Source organism: Myxocyprinus asiaticus, chromosome 36 (assembly GCF_019703515.2).
Source record: "Myxocyprinus asiaticus isolate MX2 ecotype Aquarium Trade chromosome 36, UBuf_Myxa_2, whole genome shotgun sequence".
Taxonomy (NCBI): domain Eukaryota; kingdom Metazoa; phylum Chordata; class Actinopteri; order Cypriniformes; family Catostomidae; genus Myxocyprinus; species Myxocyprinus asiaticus.
The window spans coordinates 23,313,893-23,341,004 of record NC_059379.1 but is presented as its reverse complement, the minus strand read 5'-3'; the positions used below and the strand labels follow the sequence as shown (position 1 = coordinate 23,341,004).

Here is a 27,112-nt window from a genome sequence, read left to right as displayed (position 1 = left end):
TTTGTACATATTTGGACTAAAATCTCTAATGGATTTTATTTATTGGACTCTTGCAAAGAAAAGCATGCTGAAGTTTGGAGGACTGTGCTCATCTGTGTTTGGCTGGAAGACAATAAATGTCAGAACTTCCGGTTTCATTTTCCGTGTTTTGATTTTCACTCTTGACACGTTTAATAAAATCTTATTTTTGTAACTTTGCGATAGTCAAAATCGCTTTAAAATATCAAATCTTGAGACCCAGATCTTTCAAATGATATATTGGATGTCAATATTAGTTTACAATTTCACAGTTTAAACATGCATTAAACATAAATTAAATGTAAATAAATACGCTAGTGGGTCATTTTTGAACCACCCGTCGTTAAGAGGTTAACTTAACAGATAGCCACGATCTTCCAAACTTAGTAAGTAGCTGGTCAAAAATCCCCTTACAGAACAAAACAATACATAAAATATGATGACAAAAGAGTCACAAGTTCGAATCCAGGGTGTGCTGAGTGACTCCAGCCAGGTCTCCTAAGCAACCAAATTGGCCCGGTTGCTAGAGAGGGTAGAGTCACATGGGGTAACCTCCTTGTGGTCACGATTAGGGGTTCTTGCTCTCCATGGGGCACGTGGTAAGTGGTGTGTGGATCGCAGAGAGTAGCATGAGCCTCCAGTGCTGTGGGTCTCCGCGGTGTCATGCACAGTGAGCCATGTGATAAGATGCGCGGATTGACTGTCTCAGAAGCGGAGGCAACTGAGACTTGTCCTCCACCACCTGGATTGAGGTGAGTAACCACGCCACCACGAGGACCTACTTAGTAGTGGGAATTGGGCATTCCAAATTGGGAGAAAAGGGGATAAAAAAATAAAAATAAAAAAAGCAAGTAGAGCACTCATCATGTTACCTGAATGCTTTTGATGTCTGATAATTTCGTGGGGGTTTTATTGTTATAGAGTGAAGATGCTAGCTACTGTTGTTGTTTGGGAAAACTTTACCATGGTGACAAAACATTATTCTGCCCTCTGCCCCTGACATAATCAATTCCAGCGTAGAGAGCAGCAAGCTTTTGGGGCCAGTATCGAACCAGGTTTTCGGCCCCGGAACGGCCTTTTCTGTGGTGGAAATGCTTAGAACAGTTTGAGAATGCGCACCAGGCCAGGAACCCGCACCTGAACCTTGTCGGTGGAAAAGGACTATGAGTCGCTCATAACAGTTCTCGAGTCAACAGTACTTTGCTGAACAGCAGAAAGTATAACAAATCAAACTGGAAAATATGTTTATGACTTGGTCAACAGTAAATTGAGTCGCTCGCAGCAGTTCTTGAGTCAACAGCATACTCACTGAACTGAGAATCGCCTCTTTCAGAGGTGTTCGGCATACTGAGAACTGATGAGCTGCTGACATTGAGCATGTGTGTGATAAGGGGCAAAATGTATGTTTCATGTGTATTTTGCTGAACAACAGAAAGTAAAACAAATAAAACATACTGGAAATATTTTTATGACTTGATTGTATTACCATTTTATCAACATTTGAAGATGATAAAGTCTACAGCTCTCGAGTCAACAGTACACTGATCCCAGGACAGCAGCACTCGAGTCAGCAGTACACTGATCCCGGGACAGCAGCTCTCACGTCAGCAGTACATTGTGTCGATCACAGCAGTTTGCGAGTCACCAGTACACTGAACTGAGAATCGCCTCTTTTGGACACAATACTGAGAACTGCTGATCAGTGAACCGAGGACTTGAATGAGGGGGCGAAACATTTCAATCTAGAGATGTAAACAGATTTTACTATTGAGTATTGTGCATGCAGATTATATCTGAAGTTGTTATGAGCTGGATCATGGTTTCTGTAAAAAAGTGTGAGTTGATTAAGACTAGTTTAATCACTTTATATGCTTTAGACATGTGTAGAACATCTGCATTTGTATATCAGTGTCAGTATTGGGTGCTTTAGGTGCAAAACTTTAATGTAGGATGTGTTGTAAGATCACTGAATGAAACACTGATGACAATAAACACCCTTATTATTATCACTTAATTAAGTAAAATGTAATAATCAGCAATATGCGCTTACATATGGCTTTATTGAATGTGTTTGTGTGTGTATTCTATGACACCGGCATATTAGCATTACGTATAGTGACGTCATTACTCAATGACGTAAATGAACTGGTGAATTGGTTTTTTGAACCGGTTCATTGAAACGATCCGTCCGTTTGTGGAAAACAATCGGACTTCCCGTCACCATCTAACACATTAAAAAATTGCCGCCTCAAGCGTAATGACACAGGTTAGACATCAGAGATGCAGTGATTATGCCACTGGCTCTCGCGTGTCCTGTGACCGATTACAATGACCTCAAGTTCAGATGTACATGTATTTTTTTTTATGAGATGTGCTGGAAGAATCAGGATGGCACAGGATCAAGATGCCTTCACGGAGGGGGAATATTTTTACAGATTAAAACCCTTAGTTTCACTCTGCTACTCACACAATGCCATCATACGGTTTGGAATATTATTATAGTGCATTAAAAAAAAAAATGATCATGACTTTTCTTTATCTGCTTGTTACGGCATTTCTTTTGTTGAGAACTGCTTAGGTTTGGGCATAAATGTGCGGTTGGGTGCTTAAAAATATCAACAAATAGTGTAATGTACACTGGCGGCCAAAAGTTTGGAATAATGTACAGATTTTGCTGTTTCAGAAGGAAATCTGTTCTTTACTTCACCAAAGTGGCATTCAGCTGATCACGAAGTATTGTCAGGACATTACTGATGTAAAAAACAGCACCATCACTATTTGAAAAAAGTCATTATTGATCAAATCTAGACAGGCTCCATTTCCAGCAGCCATCACTCCAACACCTTATCCTTGAGTAATCATTATAAATTGCTAATTTGGTACTAGAAACTCACTTGCCATTATATCAAACACAGTTGAAAGCTGTTTGTTTCGTTAAATGAAACTTAACATTGTCTTTGTGATTGTTGCCACAGAATGCAATAGACTGGCATGTCTTAAGGTCAATATTAGGTCAAAAATGGCAAAAAAGAAACAGCTTTCTCTAGAAACTCATCAGTCAATCATTGTTTTGAGGAATGAAGGTTATACAATGCTTGAAATTGCCAAAAAACTGAATATTTCATACAAAGGTGTACACTACAGTCTTCAAAGACAAAGGACAACTGGCTCTAACAAGGACAGAAAGAGATGTGGAAGGCCAGATGTACAACTAAACAAGAGGATAAGTACATCAGAGTCTCTAGTTTGAGAAATAGACGCCTCACATGTCCTCAGCTGACAGCTTCATTGAATTCTACCCGCTCAGCGCCAGTTTCATGTACAACAGTAAAGAGAAGACTCTGGGGTGCAGGCCTTACGGGAAGAATTGCAAAGAAAAAGCCACTTTTGAAACAGAAAATCAAAAAGAAAAGGTTAGAGAGGGCAAAGAAACACAGACATTGGACAACAGATAATTGGAAAAGTGTTATGGATCTTAACCCCATTGAGCTTTTGTGGGATCAGCTAGACTGTAAGGTGCGTGAGAAGTGCCCGACAAGACAGCCACATCTATGGCTACAGGAAGCGTGGGGTGAAATGTCACCTGAGTATCTGGACAAACTCACAGCTAGAATGCCAAGGATCTGCAAAGCTGTAATTGCTGCACGTGGAGGATTTTTTGATGAGAACTCTTTGAAGTAGTTTAAGAAGTTCTGAACATTTTCTTCAAATTGTAATAGTAATTTTTCATGTTATTAATGTCCTGACTATATATTGTGATCAGTTAAATGCCACTTTGGTGAATAAAAGTACCAATTTCTTTCCATAAGAGCAAAATCTGTACATTATTCCAAACTTTTGGCCACCAGTGTATATCAAATTATGTATATCAAAGTGTCTCTTTCATGTTTTATATTGTTGATTATTGGTTAGGTTTAGAAATGGGGTTGGGTTAGGGGATCTAAAATATTATAAATGATTGTATAATGTAATATCACTCTAATATATTTATAAGTATAATAAAACATTGAGGTTAAACACAAAATAATATTCAAAGATTGATAACTGACGATAAAGTTTCCTCACTGAAAACCATCATGGTTACTTTCGTAAACTCCGTTCCCTGATGGAGGGAATGAGATGTTGTGTCGATGTAGTGACACTAGGGGTCACTCTTGGGAGCCCCAAACACCTGGTATGCAACCACTCATTCAGGTTTTGTGCTGAGGAGCCGAGATAAGGTCCCGGCCATTTCAGCAGGTAGTTCAGCGTTGTGGCAAGAGGGACACAACGTCTCGTTCCCTCCATCAGGGAACGGAGGTTACGAAAGTAACCATGACGTTCCCTATCTGTCACTCACTCAATGTTGTGTCAATGTAGTGACACTAGGGGTCCCTATACAAAATGGCACAACTAACTGAACTGTGTTACGTGACCTGGCGGTGTGTGATGGGCAGACTGCTGTGTGCCTCGTAGCCAGTGCACCAGGCCGTCACGTAATCTCCTCCAATGTTCTTTATGAGCATCGAACAGTCCTTCAGGAACAAGTCGCCTGCCCAACGAATAGGTGGACAGGCTAGCCCAGCCGAGGCCTCTTTTCCTTCTCTTTTCTCCCCAAAAAGAGTGGAATTTGTTAACTGTCTGGGAGCCCCAAGTGTCTACGTTGGGGGGGTGTCACTCCCATGGGGAAGACACCGCGGAGACCACACCCTGCCCAAAAAAGGGGGGGGGGTATTTTGAGTGGAAATATGTCACATGGTCTTACCGAGTCTTGTCGGAAGTATGTCATGTGGAAAGGTCCCATGGTAGGTCCTACCCAAAGGGGGAGGAGTTTCTACAAAGCATGGCGACCGGGGGCAGAGGGACCTCTGCCCAAGGAAGATGCAGTTTACCGACAGGGAAATGATTTTGCAGAAAATATCACATGGGGTTGCCTTCTGGGGAACCAGCACATGCGGAGCACCTACCTCAGTACAGGGCCTCATTAGCGCACTTACTGAACCGGCAGCGAGTTTCTCTGTAAACTCAACTGCCACAGGGCTAAGGAGGAAAGTCATACAAGGATCACAGACTATGAACACTACTGGGAGTCACACGTCTTCCCCTCAAGGGAGGGGAAAGGCACTATGCGCAAGCGGTACACCTGGCCAGTTGTCCCGGAACTTACCTGCTCGTGCCTGCCACTACTCGGGACGAGACCAGCTCAACCCGGAGATTGTAGAGCCTCGCAAAGGTGTTGGTGCTGCACAACCCGCTGCTCTGCAGATGTCTGCCAAAGAGGTGCCACTGGCCAGGGCCCAGGAGGCCGCCACACTCCTGGTAGATTGGGCTCATAACCCCGCAGGGGGTGGTTTGTCCTGAGCCTGATATGCTATCGTGATGGTGTCAATGACCCAGTGGGTGATCCTCTGTTTGGAGACAGTGCTTCCTTTCCGCTGTCCACCAAAGCAGACAAAGAGCTGCTCGGAGCTTTTAAAGCTCTGCGTGTGATCCAAATAGATGCATAAGCTTGCACCAGACACAGCAACGCCACGGTTGGGTCTGCCTCCTCCTGGGGCAGCGCTTGCAGTTTCACCACCTGATCCCTAAAAGGGGTCGTGGGAATCTTGGGCACATAGCCCAGTCGGGGTCTCAGGATCACATGAGAGTAACCCAGACCGAACTCCAGGCATGATTCGCTGACAGAGAACGCCTGCAGGTCCCCTACCCTCTTGATGGAAGTGAGCGCAGTCAGAAGGGCAGTCTTCAAAGAGAGTGTCTTAAGCTCAGCTGACTCCAAGGGCTCAAAGGGAGCTCCCTGTAGACCCTGAAGGACTACAGAGAGGTCCCATGGGGGGACGAGGCGCGGTCTAGAGGGGTTCAACCTCCTAGCACCTCTCAGAAACCTGATGATCAAGTCATGCTTCCCCAAGTACTTACCACCTACCACATCATGATGAGCCAAAATAGCGGCTACATACACCTTCAAGGTGGAGGGGGACAGCCGCCCCTCCAACCTCTCCTGCAGGAAGGAAAGCACCGATCCGACTGCGCATCTCTGGGGGTCTTCGCATCGGGAAGAACACCATTTAGTGAACAGACGCCACTTCAAGGCATACAGGCGCCTCATAGAGGGAGCCCTAGCCTGAGTGATCGTGTCTACCACTGTGGGTGGTAGGCCACTTAGGTCTTCCACGTCCCGTCCAGGGACAGGGTCTGTGCAAGTAGGCTCACTTGGGGAAACACATACTTGCATAGTCCAGGGGGCCAGCTGTGTGCCAACGCGTCTATACCGAGAGGTGCCTCGGTCAGGGTGTACAAAAGCAGGCAGCAAACAGGTCTACCTGTGCTCGACCGAATTGATTCCAAATCAGCTGGACCACCTGAGGGTGGAGTCTCCACTCTCCCCTGAGGGTAACCTGATGTGACAGCATGTCCGCTGCGGTGTTGAGGTCACCCGGGATGTGAGTGGCTCGTAGCAACTTGAGGCGCTACTGACTCCAGAGGAGGAGACGGCGGGCGAGTTGTGACATGCAATGGGAACGTAGACCGCCTTGGTGTTTGATGTATGTTACCGTCGCTGTGTTGTCCGTCCGGACCAACACGTGCTTGCCCTGGATCAATGGCCGAAAACCTCCGCAGGGCAAGCAGTACTGCCAACAACTCTAGGCAGTTGATGTGCCAACGCAGCCTTGGGCCAGTCCAAGAGCTGGCGGCTGTGTGCCCGTTGCATACGGCACCCCAGCCCGTCTTGGAGGCGTCTGTTGTAACCACAACGTGCCTGGAGACCTGCTCTAGGGGAACCCCTGCCCGTAGAAATGCCAGGTCAGTCCAAGGGCTGAAGGGGTGTCAAGGAACCGTGCCTTGTCGACCTCTCGCATCTCAACCAAGTTGAGCCAAAGGTGACGCTCCTGGACCACGAGGGTGGATATCGTCTGCCCGAGAGACCGCGCCGTGACCTTTGTCGCCTGGAGAGTGAGGTCGGTCACCGAGCACAGTTCCTGCATCAATCCCAGATCAGAACTACCCTTGTGCAGTTCTTTTAGCGCTTTGGCCTGGTGTACTTGGAGGAGAGCCATGGCTTGCAAGGTGGAGGTGGCTTGTCCAGCGGCACCGTAGGCCTTAGCCATCAGGGATGACGTAAACCTACAGGTCCTGGATGGGAGTTTCGGGCACCCGCGCCAGGTGGCAGCGCTCTGCGGAGATAAGTGCACCGCGAGCACCTTATCCACCTGGGGGATCATCGAATACCCCCTGGCCACTTCGCCATCAAGGGTAGCGAGAGCGGGGGAGCTGAAAGATCAGGACCGGGCAGTAAAAGGTGCCTCCCACGATCTTGTCAGCTCCTCATGCACTTCCGGGATGAAAGGAACAGGGGCCGCGCCCCGAGCCCAGGAACCAATCATCGAGCCTCAAGGGTTCAGGGGAGAGTGGAGGGTTCCACTCTAGCTCGACGCTCGCGGCTGCCCGGGAAAGCATGTCCGTCATTTCCACATCAACCTGGAACTGGGTGACCATTCCCAAAGGAGGAAGCCCAGTCGAAGCCTCTGCGTCTGCTTTTCTCACTGGATTATCCCACTCTCCGATGCTGTGCTCAATAACTCATCCTCTTCCCGGGCTCTGAACGAGAGGTCGAACTCGCCCTGAGACGAGCCGGCGATCTCGCCTGAGCGAGCGACCGGGGCAAGCGAGCGTGCTGGGGAATGGGAGGTCCGTGGGGGGATACCCGGGGGAGGTGGTCCCATTGAGGTCCCCAAATCGCCCCCAGCGCTAACCGACGTGGCCTCAAACCCGTAGGTAGAAGGACCGGAGCGGGGAGCTGCTGGGGTGGCTTGCTTTCTTACGAATGCAAGCCGCAACCACAACATTGCCATGGTCATGTTCTCGCAATGTGGACATGATCCATCCACGAATGATGTTTCTGCATAAGCAGCGCCCAGATACGTAAGCCGTCGGAAGCGGATAGATAACGACCACAACCAGGAATAACACACAAACGGAAAGGCATCTTTAAAAAGACACGTCTTTAAAAAGACGTTCCGTGTGTGCTGCTCTTTCAGAAAGAAAATATACTCTATTAGAATATACTCTTTTTAAATGTTCTGCCGAAGCGCCTAGGGGCGTTCTCTGCAAACCACAGATGCAGAGGGGGAGAAGCCGCTGAAATGCGCCGTAAGATCCAGCAGAAAGAGGTGAATGAACTCGGCGGATGAATTCAGCTCAATGAATAGAACCGCTCGGTTCTGAAGAGAAAATCTGAATGAGTGGTTGCATACCAGCTCCTTTTATATCCGTATGTCCAGGGGAGTGGCATGCAAATTCCACTTGCCAATTCTCATTGACCTTTTAACAAAAAGATCAGAGGTGTTTGGGGCTCCCAAGAGTGACCCCTAGTGTCAATACATCGACACAACGTCGAGTGAGTGACAGATAGGGAAAAAGGGGTTTCTCACCGCATCAATGAGAGGATGCCAGGGGTCACCTTTGGCGTCATCACACAGACGCGGACGGCTTCTGCACAAGTGTCAAAATTGGACGCATAGGGAATGAGAACGGGTTGCAATGCAGTACCTTGAAACAAGTCACAGACCAAAGCAATAGTCAGTCATCTATCAGAATAATCATAGTAAAAGAAGGAGCGCTGATGGTTGTAATTCTCTCACTGACATACATATGATTTGATATGAAGCATCCATAACGGTCACATCTGCAACACATTTTCATGAGTGTTTAAAGTATAGATGGGAGACCATTTGTTCATCATACTCAGCATCAACATATCAACATAAGCTAGCTTTGTACAGAAAGTATCAACTTATTTGAATGCATATTGTTTTAGTGATATAATCTTAACCTCTAAAAGTGTTTAAGTGCCGTTCGTTTGTGTCCGATTTGTGCTTGTTTGTGCCATCAAAATAAACATAATAACGTTTTCCTTTATTTGTATTCAACAAGCTTTGGAAGCTGTGTGGTCACGCAGGCTAAACCCCATGTCAGTCACTCTCACCTGTCTCCATCGTTTGTGCTCGCTTGGTGCTGGTTTGTGCCGTGTTTCATATCGTTAAAGCATGCTATTCACCCCATCAAACTCCAAATGCAACAACGAAAATCGTCTGTGTTTAAATAAAAAATAACAGCCCACCCAAACCACATTCAATTTGAAAAGAAACAAATAAAAATAAACAATTAATAAAACACAGACACTTTTCGCACCATTTCTAAAACATTTTCAAACAGCTATATTTCATAATTGCAAAAGAGGGATTGAAGGACTATTTATAAGACTCCAGTGGTTAAATCCATATTTTCAGAAGCGATATAATAGGTGTGGGTGAGAAACAGAACAATATTTAAGTCTTAACTAAACAGGCACCACATGTGACTTTCAGATGTAAAAGTGCAATTGGAGATTTAGAGGGAAAAAAGGACTTCATCTCACACCTATCACATTACTTCTGAAGATATGGATTAAAACACTGGAGTCTTATGGATTACTTTTATGTTTCCTTTATGTGATTTTTGGAGCTACAAAGGTCTAATCATCATTCACTTGCATTGTATGGATATAAAGAGCTGAGATATTCTTCTAAAAATCTTCATTTGTGTTCTGCTGCAGAAAGAAAGTCATACACATCTTAGATGGCATGAGGGTGAGTAAATGATGAGAGAATTTTCATTTTTGGGTGAACTATCCCTTTGATATCGATATGTTTATGGTTGTCATCAACACTGGAACGGCGCTGAAAAAGGAGACTTTCAAAAACGCTATCTATAACCGCACACTTTGAAAAACAATGACGTTAGGAAACTGACAACAGAGTTTTTAAACTTAAACGGATGAGTGTGGACATGGCTTAAACATGGTCAATTCTGTTTTCATGTTGACTTTAAAAGATAATACAAATAACTCAAAACTACAGTTACTGTAAATACTATAATAGTCACTGTGAGCAGCAATTGTGAGCTCAGCAGCAATGAACAGAGCAAGAACAGTTCATGTTCTTAGGAAAATAAGATGCAGTGTGTCATAACGCATGTAAAAAAAAAACAACATACTGTATAAATACTGTCTGTTATGGCTCCTTCGATCTTCAAAAGAATCCTGAACCAGACAATATGTGGAGGATTTAGAAATAAATTTATGTTTTATTAAAAAGATCCAGGAAAGCATCCAGTCTGCCCACATTTCTCTACAGTTAAGGCAGCCTGTCAAGTGTTGGGTTTTGAAGCTCGTTAATAACAGCCTTAGGTTACCTCTAATATGACAAGTAGGGAATCTTGCTAATTGCCTGCTGTGGATTTGGCATTAGTGACTAGAGTGTTGTGAATGTAGTGTTGATGCTAGACAAAGCAAACTAAACCAACAGACCGTAAATTTAGTTAATAAGAGTATAAAGTATTAGCTGCCTTTCAACAACTCACAGGAATATGTAATAGAATCAAACCTCAGTAATAGAATTTAATTTAATTTAATTTAATTTAATTTTTTTGTAAATGATTACTGCAAATTTTGGGCTTTTGGCCACCTAAGGGATAGTTCGCCTAAAAGAAAAATTATATCTTCATTTATTCATCTCATGTTCCAAACTCATGACTTTCTTCTGTGAAACACAAAGAGAGATGTTAGGCAGAATGTTAGTCTCAGTCACCATTCACTTTTACAGTCTGTAATTCTGCCTTAGATCTCCCTTTGTGTTCCACAGTAATAAAAAATAAAAAAAAATAAAATGATATACGATGAACTATTCCTTAAGGTGAAAAGAGGTTAAACCAAAACAATGCATTTCTAAGGAACCCTTCACAGTGAGTATGAAAATTCGCCCAGCAATGAAGCAGTGTTTTTTTTAGGCTGTGTAAGTTGACTCTTTTTTTTTTTATTTTGTTCAATTTGTGAAAAAAACTAACTGATCAATAAGATACTATTTTTCATCAGAGATTTGTGCCACTTTGTCTCAGTGCTCTTGGTCTGAATAGGCCTTTTCAACTTTGTAACCTTTGTGATCAATGAAATTTCCCAATTTCTGAACTGAGCCTTATTGTGACTTTTTCTCACAGACTTGCGTAACATTCAATCTCAACTGGTCCCCCATCTCCCAGCAGTGCCAAATCCCTAAGAAACCTATTAAAATCTCTCCTAAAAGAGATCTCTATCAGCTAAACATACAGAGAAGCTAGGGGTCTTTCAGAGCTGATTTCCCTCTGGTCATCCCCACTGATGCGCAGCTGCTCCTCAGAGAACTTCACTTTTATGCGCTTTTAACAGCAATTAAAAGCCTAACATACATAGAAGGGGAAACAGAGGGGAAAGAAAACCTCCGCTTTACCTTCGGAGAGGTACTAGGGATGTAATGTATCAAATTGTTATATCACAATAATTGCTGAACCATTTATCACGGTATACGGTATTATCGCTGTATTATTTTGAATGACAAAATGGGTTGAAAGAACATTTTTTGTTCTTAATTACAAAATGTATTTACTTGTATTTTTGTTGTTGTTGTTGTTGTTGTTGTTTGATGTTTATTGCCAAATCAGCATCAAGGGCAATATTATGGCAAGTACAAGTTATAATAAATACAACAAAAAGATAAAATACATTAAAACATAAAAGAAAAATATAAATAAATAATTCTATATAAGATGTTACTTGTTTTGTACTTTTTTAATTAAACGATCACAAAGAAAGTAACTTTGCAAAGATCAAACCATATAAGATTCAAAGAGACATGGTGGCTTTCAAAAGTCTGAGTCCAATGCTTCTATTTTGCATTTATCTAATTTATTACGGTTTATTTTCATTGCAAATGAACAAGTAACAACAATAGTAACATTAAGAGGGAAAAGTTCAATTGAAAAAGAAACATGGATTTTAGAATTTCCTAATAATTTGGTATGTCTTGCTATTACTGTAAGAGTGTTGGAAATGTTGATTTATTGATGGAAATGCTACAGTGCATTCATAAAAATCTAAACAGTTTGGTTAATAGGTTATCTAGAAATGTTCATGGTATTTTGAAGTGCTCACGATAACAATATTGTGCATGTTAATTATCACGGCATACCTTATTACTGAATATAGGCAAATGTCTATGGAGCACACATAAGCCTACAGGCACCCAGGCAAATGCTTTTATAGTCCTCATAAGAAAGGTATCAGGTTCAGTGCTCTTCAGATCTAATCACCCCCCTCGGTGATCTCTCCTGCTGCCAGCCAAGAGAAGTCCTTGAACCGCAAAGCTTACTAGGATTCTGCACCGATATCATGGAGCGACCCTTCAATTACAGTACAGAACTTTGCTTGTCCAACATGCTCCCGCTCGCTGTTCATTACGAGGCAGAACGCAGGTGGTAGAATGGCTGAAATAGAATCTGATTTGGTCACCAATGAGGCTTCAAGAGGTCACAGCAAGTGTTCAATGAAGGTAAGGTTGACTGACAGAGGACCAATCTAACCCCACTCCCTGAAGACATTCTGAGACTGCCACCACAACAACACAACAGTGCTGTTAAGGATGACTGATATCACAATGACATATTCCACTATGCAAGGCAAGGGGCAATAGGTGGCTTGCACAGACCCAACACTTACAGTGCAGAATGAATCTATTACTACTATTAATCTATAAGTATAGGTATTATATTAATATATATGTATTATATACTTTTAATATTTGTAGTATTTTAAAGATTCAAGTATTGCAAATTAATTGCAAATTTTGCTAAATTATCTGCAAAAATAAAGGGCATCTTGTGGAGCACTTGCTTCTGTTTCACACATGACAATAAAAGACAGATCACAAGCTGGTCCTGAATAAATTATTTAATCAATTACAATAATGACAACTGTGCATGTGCACAATTTTATTTTTTACTCTGTGGTTGTGCATTGTGTGATTTAAATGTATCCATGTGGCTCGAGTGTTTTTTTTACATTCACCAAAATTCGTTCAGATTCATTTAATGATTCGTTCAGTGACCATTTCTAATGATGCCAGAAGGTGGTGACAAATGAGTGTCTTGTGTGAAATGAGTTAGTCACTGAATCAATGATCAAAAGAACATTTTAATCCTTTAAAATTTGTATGTCTACAGATCTACAAAGAGACTTTAGTAGAGGTTTTAAGCACTGTTTAGCTTGAAAAAGTGCAGGGGACCAAATTACCTTTTAAAAGAATGTGAGCGACATGTCCCTCATGTCCCCCGTGGCTGCCACGCGCTTGGGCGTCTATAAGACATGACAATCCTGCACAAGATGCTGGAAAAACAGCGATGTTTGTTGCAACATCAAAGATGTCCGTCCAGCACGTTTACATGTCCACATTTTCCATAAAGGAATGTTCCGAGTTCAATACAAATTAAGCTCAATCAACAGCATTTGTGACATAATGTTGATTACCACAAAATTAATTTTGACTCGTCCCTCCTTTTCTTTAAAAAAAGCAAAAATCTGGGTTACAGTGAGGCACTTACAATGGAAGTGAATGGGGGCCAATTTTTAAACGTTAATACTCACTGTTTCAAAAGTATAGCCATAAGACATAAAGGATATGCATGTAAACATGATTTTAATGTGATAAAATTGCTTACTAACCTTTTCTATGTACAATTATAGCCAATTTTACAACCTTGTTACCCTACAACTTTACAGCTCAAATAATACATGGGTTTTCACAGAAGAATTAATAAAAGTGCTTTTATAAAATTATAAGCTTCACATTTCTGTGTTTAAACCCTCCAAAAATTGGCACCATTCACTTTCATTGTCCCCATTCACTTCCATTGTAAGTGCCTCACTGTAACCTCGACAATTGCCTGAGGTTAGTTACAGTAAGTTAATATCATTAACTACTTCGAGTTGTTATAACAGTCAACAACTGCACAAGTTGAACCTGAACTAATTTTTACTCCATCTAACACTTAAAATGAGTTGTTGCTCATTTTTTTTTTTTTTTTTTTTACATTGCTTTTTATGGTGACCGGAACCAGAAAGCAGCCTAGCGACAATCAGATTCATATGCTGCCCAGTGGTTGGTTAGGAAAACTGTGAATAAAAACAATTGATAAACAGCACAGACTAATGTAAACACACATTCGGTGTGAACAGCCCCTAAAGGTGCTTCCACATGACTCAAGTCAGGGCGTCATTCCTTTAACACGGAAGTGTTCCACCCTTCAACGCCAAGGTCAAGCGCCACTTTGACCTCAACATGAAAAGATAGTGTCGTGGAGGGGCAGTTTAAGAGTTTGTCTGCCAACAAAGCGGGCAGTATGGATAGTAAACATTGAAAACATGTATTTGGGCTTATAAGAGAAAAACGTCTTGGTAATTGCTTTGACTGCAAAAAATAATAAAAGACTTGTTTACATTAAGTCTTAGGATGTTCTTGGTGAATTTAAATTAGTTCAATAACAGTACTCTTATGGATGCACGGATATATTTAATAAAAATAAATTATAAGATTTCTTACAGTTTCTTGGCCTGTGGCGAATCAATTGATAATTATTTCTTAGGGTTCCATGCTTCCGCAATTGTAGGTTGTACCTGTTTTTTGCCTTTTGCTGCCCATACCAGCCATTCACCATGATATTTGTTCATTTGGGATATTAGCCAGCTCCATCAACCTAGAATCTGAAATGACTCCAACCTTTGGAGCCATATCTGCCATAACATAACATTATCCACAACGAAACACTAACACCAGCTGCACAAATGTATGGGTGACAGAGGTGACAATAATTTAGCATTAAGTACAGTAAATGTTATATCACCCACTTGTGGTCTCCCAAAGCTATAACACCAAACTACATAAAACAGAAGGGCAACTGACTGTGAATGGGAAAGCACAAAAATTTAACCTTCTAATTTAAATGTTGGCTAATGTTAATATATATACTGATGCCACAAAAACAGAGAGAAAATAACATGCCAATCAATAATCAATGTGTCAGTAAGTTGGACCTGTCATAGCAAAGACAGACCTTGAATATAAGCAAATTGCCCAGTAATCATTGGCTGACCATCAAAAGGTCAGAGGCAACGGGGTCAAAGTTGAAATTGTTTGAACTTTGAGTGCTGCTTTATAATGCTTGGAAGCAATACACGGTGCCAGTGGCTATGCTGACAATGATGCTTCACTCCATATATTTCTGTGTATTCAGTCATGTGGACACCCCTTCATTCAGCTTTACAAGCTCAGTGAGACATTTAATCAAAAACTTACAGTAGAATTCCAGCACTTAAAACCGTGAGGGATTCAATGATGAATGTTTCAGATCCATGTGAGCCAAAAGATAAATTGACGAGGAAGGCACATCAACGCCTCTATTCCCTTAGGTGTCTGGAGAAGTTTAGGATGGCCCCCACGATACCAATATTCTTTTACAGGTGCACTATTGATAGCCTCCTGTCAGGTAGTGTTGCCGCTTGGTATGTGAGTGGCACCACACAGGACCGCAAGGTCACTGGGAGTAAAGGTATAAATGTATTAACCAATGGTGTACTCCTCAACCTGCAGGATATCCACATCAGCTGGAGCAAGACATCCCTGCCGCCCAGACAACAAGCTCTTCTCATTGGTACAGCAAGGAAAACCTTCCAAAGCCTTAGAGTCAATAATGAGGGCTTCAGGAGTTATAACCCTCAAGACATCCAGACTCTTAATGAGAACTGGCCAGGGACCAACAATACAAACAACACAGTAAGCCCTAGATATTTCTATAATGCACATATACTACTTAACACATAAATCTGGTTATTATTATGACTGCTGAGATGCAGAATATCATACAAGATTAGAATATTATACAACAGGGCTCAACAATAAGAATGGTCAGGGGCCAGTGTCATCTTATGTGCGTTGACCATGTAAATGTGTCATTATGCCTTGACATGAATTAAGTTTTGTCAAAATTGTGAGAATGTCTCGGGATAGTCTTAGAACCATCAGTGAGAATGGGCTAAAAATGATATACAATTAACAAATATTTTGCACAATATGCCATCGTTTTCTAACAAAAGTTTGTATAAAATGACTATATCTGTATTATTTGCACTATACACCTTTGTTTTCTAGCAAAAGTGTTTATGATGAATATGGCTGTATAATTTCCACTATTGCTTTCCAGTAAAAGTGTTTATGATGATCACAGCTGTATGATTTTCACTATATATTGTCTTCCAGCAAAAGTGTGTAGATGATGATTATAGCAGTATAATTTCGAGTAGCTACCATCATTTTCCAGCAAAAGAGTTTATGGCCATTAGAGTATTTACAAAATGATTCGCAAGCCAAACAATTGCTTGCAATACATTGTTTACATAGCAGCCATTTCTGATTGTGGGTTGAAATTAAATACAAGTGCATTTTGTATGTGCTTACTCAACAAAAAAAAAAAGAAAATTAAAGGGGACTTTCAATTAAACAGTATTTTGCATTGTTATTATTTGAAATTATTTTTAATCATTATTATTTTTATTTATTTTTATTACAGTTCATGGAATCAAGGCCATTTTTATGCTGATTAATTTAATTCTCAAATGGCCTCGAGGGGTGGTTCAAATGGTCTTGGGGGCCTTAAACGGTCCTAAGGCCAGATGTTCCCCACCCCTATAATATAGCTGTATAATTTCCAAAATTCTAATATTAGATCTAATATAATCTAATTAAATATATTATAAAATATGATGCTAAATATCAAATTTATAATTTTGTGGGACCAGTGAAACTTTTGGCAGGGCATGTAAAGATTTCAACTACTGGCCTGACCAGTATTTATCTACTGGTGTCTTTTAATGTCATTGAATATCAATCTTGCAATAAAATGTATATATATATTGCCTCTGTCAGAGATGAGCAAGAGACAAATAACTTTATTGAAGCTTTTCTCTTTCACTGACCTTAGGGCTCATCACTGACTTGACTTAACTTCCACTAACTGAAGCTCTAATCTTTAATGAAGAAATGGTGAGAAGGAAATGGCGGAGAACTGATGAACCCCGTGCAGAGCAGAGAGGGAGACAGGCAGCGTGACGGACATGGCGTGTAATGCATATGGCATCCTCTGCCTGCTCTGCTGGCCTGAAACTAATAGGTGTTGACGGCGGGCCGTTTAAAGGTCTCCAAACCTCATAAAGTTCCATGGCTGTGCCTTTACAGGCAGCTTATCATAACCTGACCCATAAATTACATGCAGCAGGGAAGCCACAAACTCGGGCTCATATTAAATCAAGCAAATATGTCACTTCAGAGTTCCCTTAGATTCTAAAAGGGGATAAACCGATAAGTCAGTCATTGAAAACCCGGTAGTTAATGTCAACATTTTGTTGATTTAAATGCATGTGGAAACATTTATGAAGACTTTAAATGTACGGTCACTTTGATACTGCCACTTAAGCACAAGATATTAGAGGTAACACTCACTCAGAAACCTGATACTTGAAACAGTCAGTGAAAAATTAAATTTATAAACGTCAGCACATTCATGTGTGCAGGATAACTGCCTCGCCATCTTCAGAGTTTTATTTTATTTTTAAAAAAAATTGCAGTTTGAGCTAAGGCAATTAGATAAGTGCAGAGATTGCAGGTAGAGCTCATGCAGATTGCCTGCAGCTCCGCAAGCTCCTTTTCATAACAGCCACCTCAAAGATTGGAGAAGGCAGAAGAATAAAGTACTTGAAAAAAGGATACTCTACTCTGCTCAAGCCTAGCCTCATCAATCATGTTAAAAAATAAATGAACCTAAAAGTGTGCTTTTTTTGGGTTCAATACAGTTAGTCATTTTATGTTCTAAACCCTTCTCTGTTTGCTATTTGTCTGTCTGTCTGTCTGTCTACCTGCGTACCTACCTACCTACCTATCTAATTATTTTTAAGATTTATTTCAATAGTTTGTTAAAGCTGCACTATGTAAGATTTTTTGGTTAAAAATGAACAAATTGCCATTATTGATTGAGTACATAAACAATCAGTGTTCTAAACAATGTTCTTACCTTACACCGATTCACTAAGGTAAGCCTATAAAAATTATTTGTATTTTGAGCTGTCGGGTTCGATTTGGCGCAAAATCGCTGGCTTATGACGTACACCCTTGCGTCATTACGTAATGTCCATGAACATTGGAAAGAAGAGCCGGCTGTCTCGTTCCCATGTATACAGTAGATGGCGGAAATGCACTTACAGGTAAGCCTATAAAAATTATTTGTATTATGAGCTGTCGGGTTCGATTTGGCGTGAAATCGCTGGCTTATGACGTACACCCTTGCGTCATTACGTAATGTCCGTGAACATAGGAAAGAAAAGCCGGCTGTCTCGTTCCCATGTATACAGTAGATGGCGGAAATGCACTGTTTTAGTTTGCAAGTAGCCGTTAAAAACAAGAAAGAAACTACAGTTCCCTATCTGTCACTCACTCGACGTTGTGTTGATGTAGTGACATTAGGGGTCACTCTTGGGAGCCCCAAACACCTCTGCCTTTTTGAAAAAAGGCCAATGAGAATTGGCGAGTGGAATTTGCATGCCACTCCCCCGGACATACGGGTATAAAAGGAGCTGGTATGCAACCACTCATTCAGATTTTCTCTTCGGAGCTGAGCGGTTCTATTCATTGAAGCTGAATTCATCCACGAGTTCATTCACCTCATCTGCTGGATTCTACGGCGCATTTCAGCGGCTTCTCCCCCTCTGCACCCGTGGAGTGCAGAGAACGCCCCTGGGCGCTTCGGCAGAACAGCAAAAGAGTATATTCTAAAAGAGTATATTTTCTTTCTAAAAGAGCAGCACACACGGAACGTCTTTTTAAAGTTGCCTTTCCGTTTGTGTGTTATTCCTGGTTTCGGTCGTTATCTGTCTGCTTCTGACGGCCACGATCGCTGTCTTACGTGTCTGGGCGCTGCCCACGCGGAGACATCGTTCGTGGATGGGTCTTGTCCTTATTGCGAGAACATGACCATGGCAACGTTGCGGTCATGGCTTGCATTCGTAAGAAAGCAAGCCACCCCAGCGGCTCCCCGCCTCGGTCCTTCTACCTACGGGTATGAGGCCTTGCCAGTTGGCACTGGGGGTGATTTGGGGACATCAGTGGGACAACCTCCACCGGGTATCCCCCCACGGACCTCCCATTCCCCAGCATGCTCGCTTGCCCCAGTCAGGCGCTCGGACGAGATTGCTGGCTCGTCTCAGGGCGAGTTCGACCTCTTGTTCGGAGCCCGGTAAGAAGATGAGTTATCGAGCGCAGCATCGGAGAGCGGGCTCGTCCAGCCGCTGGACAAGCCGCCTCCACCCTGCACGCCATGGCTCTCCTACAAGTACACAAAGCCAAGGCGCTAAAAGAACTGCACGAGGGTAGTTCTGACCCGGGATTGATGCAGGAACTGTGCTCGGCGACTGACCTCGCTCTCCGGGTGACGAAGGTCACGGCATGGTCTCTCGGGCAGGCGATGTCTGGTGGTCCAGGAGCGCCACCTTTGGCTCAACTTGGTTGAGATGCGAGAGGCTGAGAAGGCACGGTTCCTTGACGCCCCCATCTCCCAGGTTGGCCTGTTCGGCGACACCATCGAGGACTTTTCCCAGCAGTTCTCGGCAGTGAAGCAGCAGACAGAGGCCATACAACACATCCTGCCCCGGTGCGGCTCAAGACCCCGCACCCCGTCTGCTCATCGCCAAGTGCGTCCTCCTGCAGCAACAACACCAGCTCTGTGGCCTGGCCCCGGCGTGGAGCCCAACGCAGGAAGCAGACGCCACCCGGGCGGCTGCTAAGAACCCGAGGAAGGCTTCGAAGCACCCCTGAGATGGGCGACCCAAGGGCGAGGAGACCTGCTTCTCTGGAGCTGGTGATCAGACCACTCCATCCCCTGGTGGAGGGCCAGGAGGAGAATCTTTTGTTTCATTTTTTGCTGCATTCCCAAGATTTCCTGGGTCACATGTCCGGTGCGCAAGGCCGTCATCATGACCACCGTCCCATTTTTGCAGGTATGGCGCTCCAGTGGCAGACCCCCCACCCCTGTGCGCCCAGCTGTGGCACAAACACGCCCACATGGGATTGGTTCCGGTGGACTACGAGGACGAGATTCCTCCTCCCCCCTCCTCGGCCAATCTTATGGTGGGAGGCAGGAGCCAGGTAAGTGCTTCGATGTCCCTGGACTCAGCACGGCCATGGGGCTCGAGTATCCTCGACATGGCACCACGAGCTCCACCCCACCGCAAGGCCCCACCCGCCGGTGCGTCCGACGTGATCATTCCCTTGGTCCCCCTCGCCCGGAGTTTGGGTGTGTGGCTTGCGCTTTCCAACCCGTCGCGATGGCTGACCCGGACCGTCCGACTCGGCTACGCGATTCAGTTTGCCAGGCGCCCGCCCAGGTTCAGCGCCGTCCGCTTCATCTCGGTGAAGGGCGAGAACGCTGCTACCTTGCGTGCGGAGATCACAACCCTTCTGCGCAAGGGCGCGATAGAGCCTGTCCCTCCAGCCGAGATGAAGAAAGGGTTCTACAGCCCTTACTTCATCATACCGAAGAAAGGTGGTGGGTTGCGACCAATCCTGGACCTGCAAGTACTGAACCGGTCTTTGCACAGACTCCCGTTCAAGATGCAGACGCAAAAACGCATACTAGCGGTAGACCTGAAGGACACGTATTTCTACATCTCGGTCTTACCTCGATACAGACCCTTCCTGCGGTTTGCCTTCGAAGGCCAAGCGTACCAGTACAAGGTCCTCCCCTTCAGCCTGTCCTTGTCCCCTTGCGTCTTCACGAAGGTCGCAGAGGCAGCCCTTGCCCCCCTAAGGGAAGTGGGCGTCCGCATCCTCAACTATCTCAATGACTGGCTAATCCTAGCTCACTCTCGAGAGTTGCTGTGCGCACACAGGGACCTCGTGCTCTGGCACCTCAGCCGACTGGGGCTTCGGGTTAACTGGGAAAAGAGCAAGCTCTCCCCGGTTCAGAGCATTTCTTTTCTTGGTTTGGAGTTGGACTCGATGACAGCGCGCCTCACGAACGAGCGCGCGCAGTCGGTGCTGAACTGTCTGAAGGCATTCAGATGGAGGACAGCGGTTCCACTGAAAATTTTTCAGAGGCTCCTGGGGCATATGGCATCCTCAGCGGCGGCCACACCGGGTTGATGCATATGAGACCGCTTCAGCACTGGCTTCAGACTCAAGTCCCGAGATGGGTATGGCACCACGGGACACATCGCGTGGCCATCACGCCCATCTGTCACCACCTCTTCAGCCCTTGGACCGACCTTGCATTTCAACAGGCAGGGGTTCCCCTAGACCAGGTCTCCAGGTGTGTCGTGGTTACAACAGATGCCTCCAAGACAGGCTGGGGCACCGTATGCAACAGGCACACAGCCGCCGGCTCCTGGACTGGCCCGCGGCTGTGTTGGCACATCAACTGCCTAGAGTTGTTGGCAGTACTGCTCGCCCTGCGGAGGTTCCGGCCGTTGATCCAGGGCAAGCATGTGTTGGTCCGGACAGACAACACAGCGACGGTAGCATACATCAACTGTCAAGGCGGTCTACGCTCCCGTTGCATGTCACAACTCGCCCACTATCTCCTCCTCTGGAGTCAGCAGCGCCTCAAGTCGCTACGAGCCACTCACATCCCTGGTGACCTCAACACCACAGCGGACACGCTGTGCATGTATGAATCAAACAGTACTCCTGTGTGAACCGATCGCGATGTTTCTACGTTGTCGGGAGGAAGTTACTGTGACATGTTTACTAATATTTATGACTTCTGGCATTGACTGTTAACTGTTATATTGCATTTTTAAGCATATTATTTTCACGTTTAATAAAGTATATTTTAGGGGGCGTGAGTTCGAATCCAGGGTGTGCTGAGTGACTCCAGCCAGGTCTCCTAAGCAACCAAATTGGCCCGGTTGCTAGGGAGGGTATAGTCACTTGGGGTAACCTCCTCGTGGTCACCATAATGTTGTTTGCTTTCGGTGGGGCGCGTGGTGAGTTGTGCTTGGGCCTCCACACGCGCTATGTCTTCGCGGTAACGTGCTCAACAAGTCACGTGATAAGATGTGCGGATTGACGGTCTCAGACGCGGAGGCAACTGAGATTAGTCCTCTGCCACCCGGATTGAGGCGAGTCACTACGCCACCACAAGGACTTAGAGCGCATTGGGAATTCCAAATTGGAGAAAAAAAGGGGATAAATAAATAAATAAATAAAAAACAAAGTATATTTTATCCCCATCATTACTGAATCCTTGTTTTATGTTTTAGTTTACTGTGTTATGTGAGCATTGCATAGACATACTATTTTAGTATTACAGTTCACTTGCATTATCAACTGAGTAAAAATAATATCTCCCATTGAACTCATATGAGCCATATCATGAGTATCACCTCTTAAATTGATAAGTGTAGTACAATACAAACATTAATAGTAGATAAAACACTTGAAAAATTATATTAAAATATACTAGTAGTGATTGAGTCCCCTGTTCTCTATGTAAAAGTGCTTTTAGTGTAGTGTCAGAAAAGCGCTATAAGTGTAAAATTCATTCACTCAAAATATGTGAATACGGGTGTTGTTTATCTTCATCAAAGCAAGTAGTATTTTGGTTTTAAAAGTTGAATCGTATAACATTATATCAATACGAAAATAGCACGTTATGGCTCTGGCTCTGAATATCTCCAGTCATGATCACACACACAGCCAAAACTCATATCATGAGATTCATCCACCAGAAGAGCAGTGCCGAAACACGAATCACATTTAGTGTTCTTCCGCAAATTGCTTGCAATTTTAAGTTTCAACCACAAATGTCACTAGAGAGCACAAAGTTACATAGTGCACCTTTAATTGTCAATTACGTCATTGTTCAGCTCTCAAATCAGTGGAAATGTAGTTCGGTTCTTATAGAGGTTCGCAGATCCCTGGCCAAACACCAGCCGAGCACCAGCTCTGCCACCAGCACCATTTCAGTGGGAAAAGGGTTTAAAAGATGGCTTACCAGGCATAGCATGGACCAGGTCTCTACACAGTACGATGAAGCGAGGTCTGGGCTGTAATTTGTTGATGGCCTGGACAGCCTGCTTTGTGAGCTCGACCTCCTCAGCCCACTCATCCCCTCCTGAATCACAGTCACCTATCCTCCACGCCTTAATCAGGCCAAGCTGGGGGTCCGCAGGCTGGATGAAATAAAAGGGCCCACACCACTCCTGTTCATCTGTGAAGGAAAAGAAAACCATGTCTGCTGCTGCACTTCTAGCTGACAAACTACCTGAAAATATCAATTATTAATGCTGTGTTTGTGGTTTTACATAATTAAACATTGCATAACATTACATTACACACTAACAATCAAACCGCATTCAAGTATTTATAAAATCTTCGTCTCAACAGAGAGAGTCAGCTAAGGGCACAGAATGGAAACGTGCCTCAATCTGCATCTATAAACTACAGCTGTATATGACTCCTTCACAAACAGCTCTCGGGTTATAAGAAAACAAAAAAGGCAGATCTTTATCACACCTCCTTTAAGGGTTTACTACACAAACACTGGCACAGTCTTAGCCCAGAAATTTTATTTTACGCATAATTTTCCCTCCCAAAGGAATTTATGTTAATGCCCCATTCCAACACAAAAACTTGGTCAAAATATCAATGAAGAGATTCCCCCTAGGATCCCCCTGCTGGAAACATACAAGTTCTTGTCTTTGCTTTTCACTATACTCACTTTGCCTAGTATGTGAAGAGATTTTTGACAGCAGCAAACAGCAGGAGCAAAAAGAAAATTTCCTGATCATGAAAGTGTAGCCCATTGTCATCTTGTTAAAATAACTTTATTTTCATTTTCAAATGGGCTAGATTTTAATTAGTAATGTAGCCAACAACTAATTTTATTCAAAATGCTTTATGTTGACATTTTAACACAAATCCCTATGGACAGACCATGCTGTTTCAGTCGTTCAAAGAAGATATGTCTCTTCATGAAAGCACAAAACCTGGTAAAAATAAATAAATACAATAAACTGACCAACTCAAAAGTGTTTAAATGTGCCATCTGCTGCCTGGAATCTCGTTTGTTGTCTAACTCTTTTATGTACAGTCCCTGGAGACTGCCAACTATTTTCAGACAACTTTAAACAACATGAATTGAGCGGAGCAGACAAAGCTCCTATGACAGCCGATAAGCACAAGCCTCTTTCAGCAAACATAAACCAGTTGGATATCTCTGATGACTCCTAGAGCTTTCAAATACTTCTAACCTAATCATAAGTCAAGATAAAAGCCCCCTGTGATAAACAATCACATATCAACTCAACTCTGGTGCATCCACTAACAGTTACTGCTGTAGGTTTAACAAATAAAAACAGAAAATAGTTGCCAGTGTCAACAAAAAGCAAGTGCACAGCAAAGAATAAGCATGAAATTAGTCTGAGATGAAGATTCCAGGCTTAATTTACATAAACTGTCAAGCAGAGGAACGAGCGCTGGGACTTTTCAAAGATACCCTTCTTACACACAGAAAAACGCCAAGCTACCAAGCAAAAGGTTAACATAGACAATCATCAGAGACTCTTTTATAAAATAATAACAAATTAGGAAAACCATTTTATAATACATGCTAACTAGACCAACAAAATCTGGTTTTAAACAGATGCCAAGGAGGATTCATCTTTTTCAGTACCTCATGTTCTTTTTGGGGTCAGGGCCCTTTTAATAGCTAAAAAAACATACTCAGATGGATACTTAATGACTTTTTTCCTAATCTTATGAGAACTGATTATAAACACAATTTTAACTCGACAACATACTTAAAATATCCTTCATGACAAATGTTCTGTTTGGGGCCCCAGCAATACAACATGAATAAATGCATTGAACTGTCATATGCTAAGATTCTCTAATTGGTGTACAAACTGGAAAATAGTCACAGTTCTGAAAGGTTCATGCCAATTTTATGATAAAACAGAGAGTTAACACTTCAGTAATATATATGATGATATATATCAATGTTTTGATTAGTTCCAAGGAGCATATTAAAATGACTTTGAAGGGAAAATAATATTTAATTTCAAAATAGTTATTATTATCATTACATGTATAACACTGGGGTCCAATATGCTGTGTAAGCGATAATTCTTTAAACTCTCTCACCTTAAAAAATATTAAAAAACAAGACCATTAACACAGGTCTGATTCTGTACATTTGACATGTTGGAGATTCCACGCAAACTATTCTGTAATGACTGCTTCATCATAAGGTTTATTATCAGCGTACAAAACGAACAACACAGTAATATGTGACAATACTGACTAAATAATTTACTTATTATTTAAAATACTTACTGGAAGTTGATCAGAATATCTGAATCTACCTTAGCTGTGATTTCAACACTGAGATATTCAACAATTGTGGGCATGAGTTGAGAGGGAATGGTTTATACATTAACAGGTTTTTAAATGGTTATAAAAGGGATCATAACAATATATATTTTCATAATTCAATGTTTTATATTTTATCAGACAGCAATGTTGTGAAGGCAGAGTTAGCTAGCCTCAGTTAACAGTACCTTAAAACTCTGATCCTTTGCTCTCAGAAAGATACTTTTGTCCCCTGCCATTGAATGCACTCTGGTATACGTAAATAAAGTGTTCCATCTGGGCTCTTTGTGAATGCTGAGGTTTCGTTTTCGTGTTTGGGGCCGCAATGAAGGCGTTCGTTACCAAAGCCGCCAAAGTCATTAGTTAACAGTGAATTAGTGAATTGATGCGTTTGGTAATGCATTTGCAGCCTGGCAATTTGCGGACTCCCGAGAAAATGAGTCTAGAAAAGAAAAACACACAGATCTGCTCTAATGCTCCCCTATCTACTGTATGTATATATGATCAAATAATGAAGGACATTATTAGTCTACTATTACTTACAAGATCAACTGTAACTGCAGTAAATAATAGGCTTTACATTTTAAACAGTCACAACAGCCAGTAAATAATTACAACTAACTACAAAGTTCAAGGTATGAAAGGGCCACTGACACAAAAAATTAGTGTGTTTCTAGGTGTCCATTGATTGCCTACAGTTATATAGAGTTATATAGGTGTAACGATTCAAATGGAATTTCTATAATTCAACAATAAACGTGATTGGTTTACAGATTCTTCTTGCAATAGATAGCAGTTTATATAAATGTACTGTATGCTACCAAAAACATATGTATCCATACAAAGTACACTTATGCATATGTATATATATATATATATATATATATATATATATATATATATATATATATATATATATGCACAGTGTTGGGGAGTAACAGAATACATGTAACGTATACATGTTGCGTATTTAAAATACTAAATATAAGTAACTGTATTCCACTACAGTTACAATTTAAATAATTGGTAATTAGAATACAGTTACATTCAAAAAGTATTTTGATTACTGAAGAGATTACTTTGCATTTTAATATAATTTGTTTCATTTAATATTTAGCCTATTCAGTTGGAAAACATTTATTAATATAAATGATGTGATCCGAGGAGCTTTTTAACGATGGTGAAACACTTTCTGATGACGTTTTTCATTCATACAAGTTCACACTGTTGTGAGTGAAGGTCACTGAGGAACTTTCCCTTGGGAGCTTAATAGAGGAGATACATAGTGTTTCTACAGCTTAAAAAAACAAAACAAAAACAAAAAACAGTTAGAAACACTTTGACAGATGAAATAAAATTCCAATAAATACACGATTACATGCCTTGTCAATGTTTTTAATGTGGTTAGGGTATTTTTTTACAAGAAATACTAATCAATGTAGCCTTTATCATCATATAGAACAGAATCCATATCTCATTCTCTGAACAGAATCCATATACCATCAGAAAAGGATGTGGTTATTTTCACTCTGTGGGGTTTTGAAGTTTGGAGCAGCAGATATATATATATATATATATATATATATATATATATATCCAGTTGTGCTCAAAAGTTTGCATACCCTTGGAGAATTGGTAATATATGTACCATTTTTAAAGAAAACACGAGTGAGCAGGCAAAACACATTTCTTTTATTTCTTATGGGATTCATATTCAACTGTAGGTTATAACAGAATGGCACAATCATAAAACAAAACATGGCAACAAAGAAAAAAATGAAATGACCCCTGTTCAA

General features: G+C 42.2%; 1 pseudogene; it reads right to left on the bottom strand.

Moving 5' to 3' along the window:
* The window catches only part of LOC127426725 (serine/threonine-protein phosphatase CPPED1-like), a 42,495-nt pseudogene extending 16,940 nt beyond the window's left edge, over positions 1-25,555 (bottom strand).
* Positions 25,556-27,112: the final 1,557 nt, after the last annotated feature.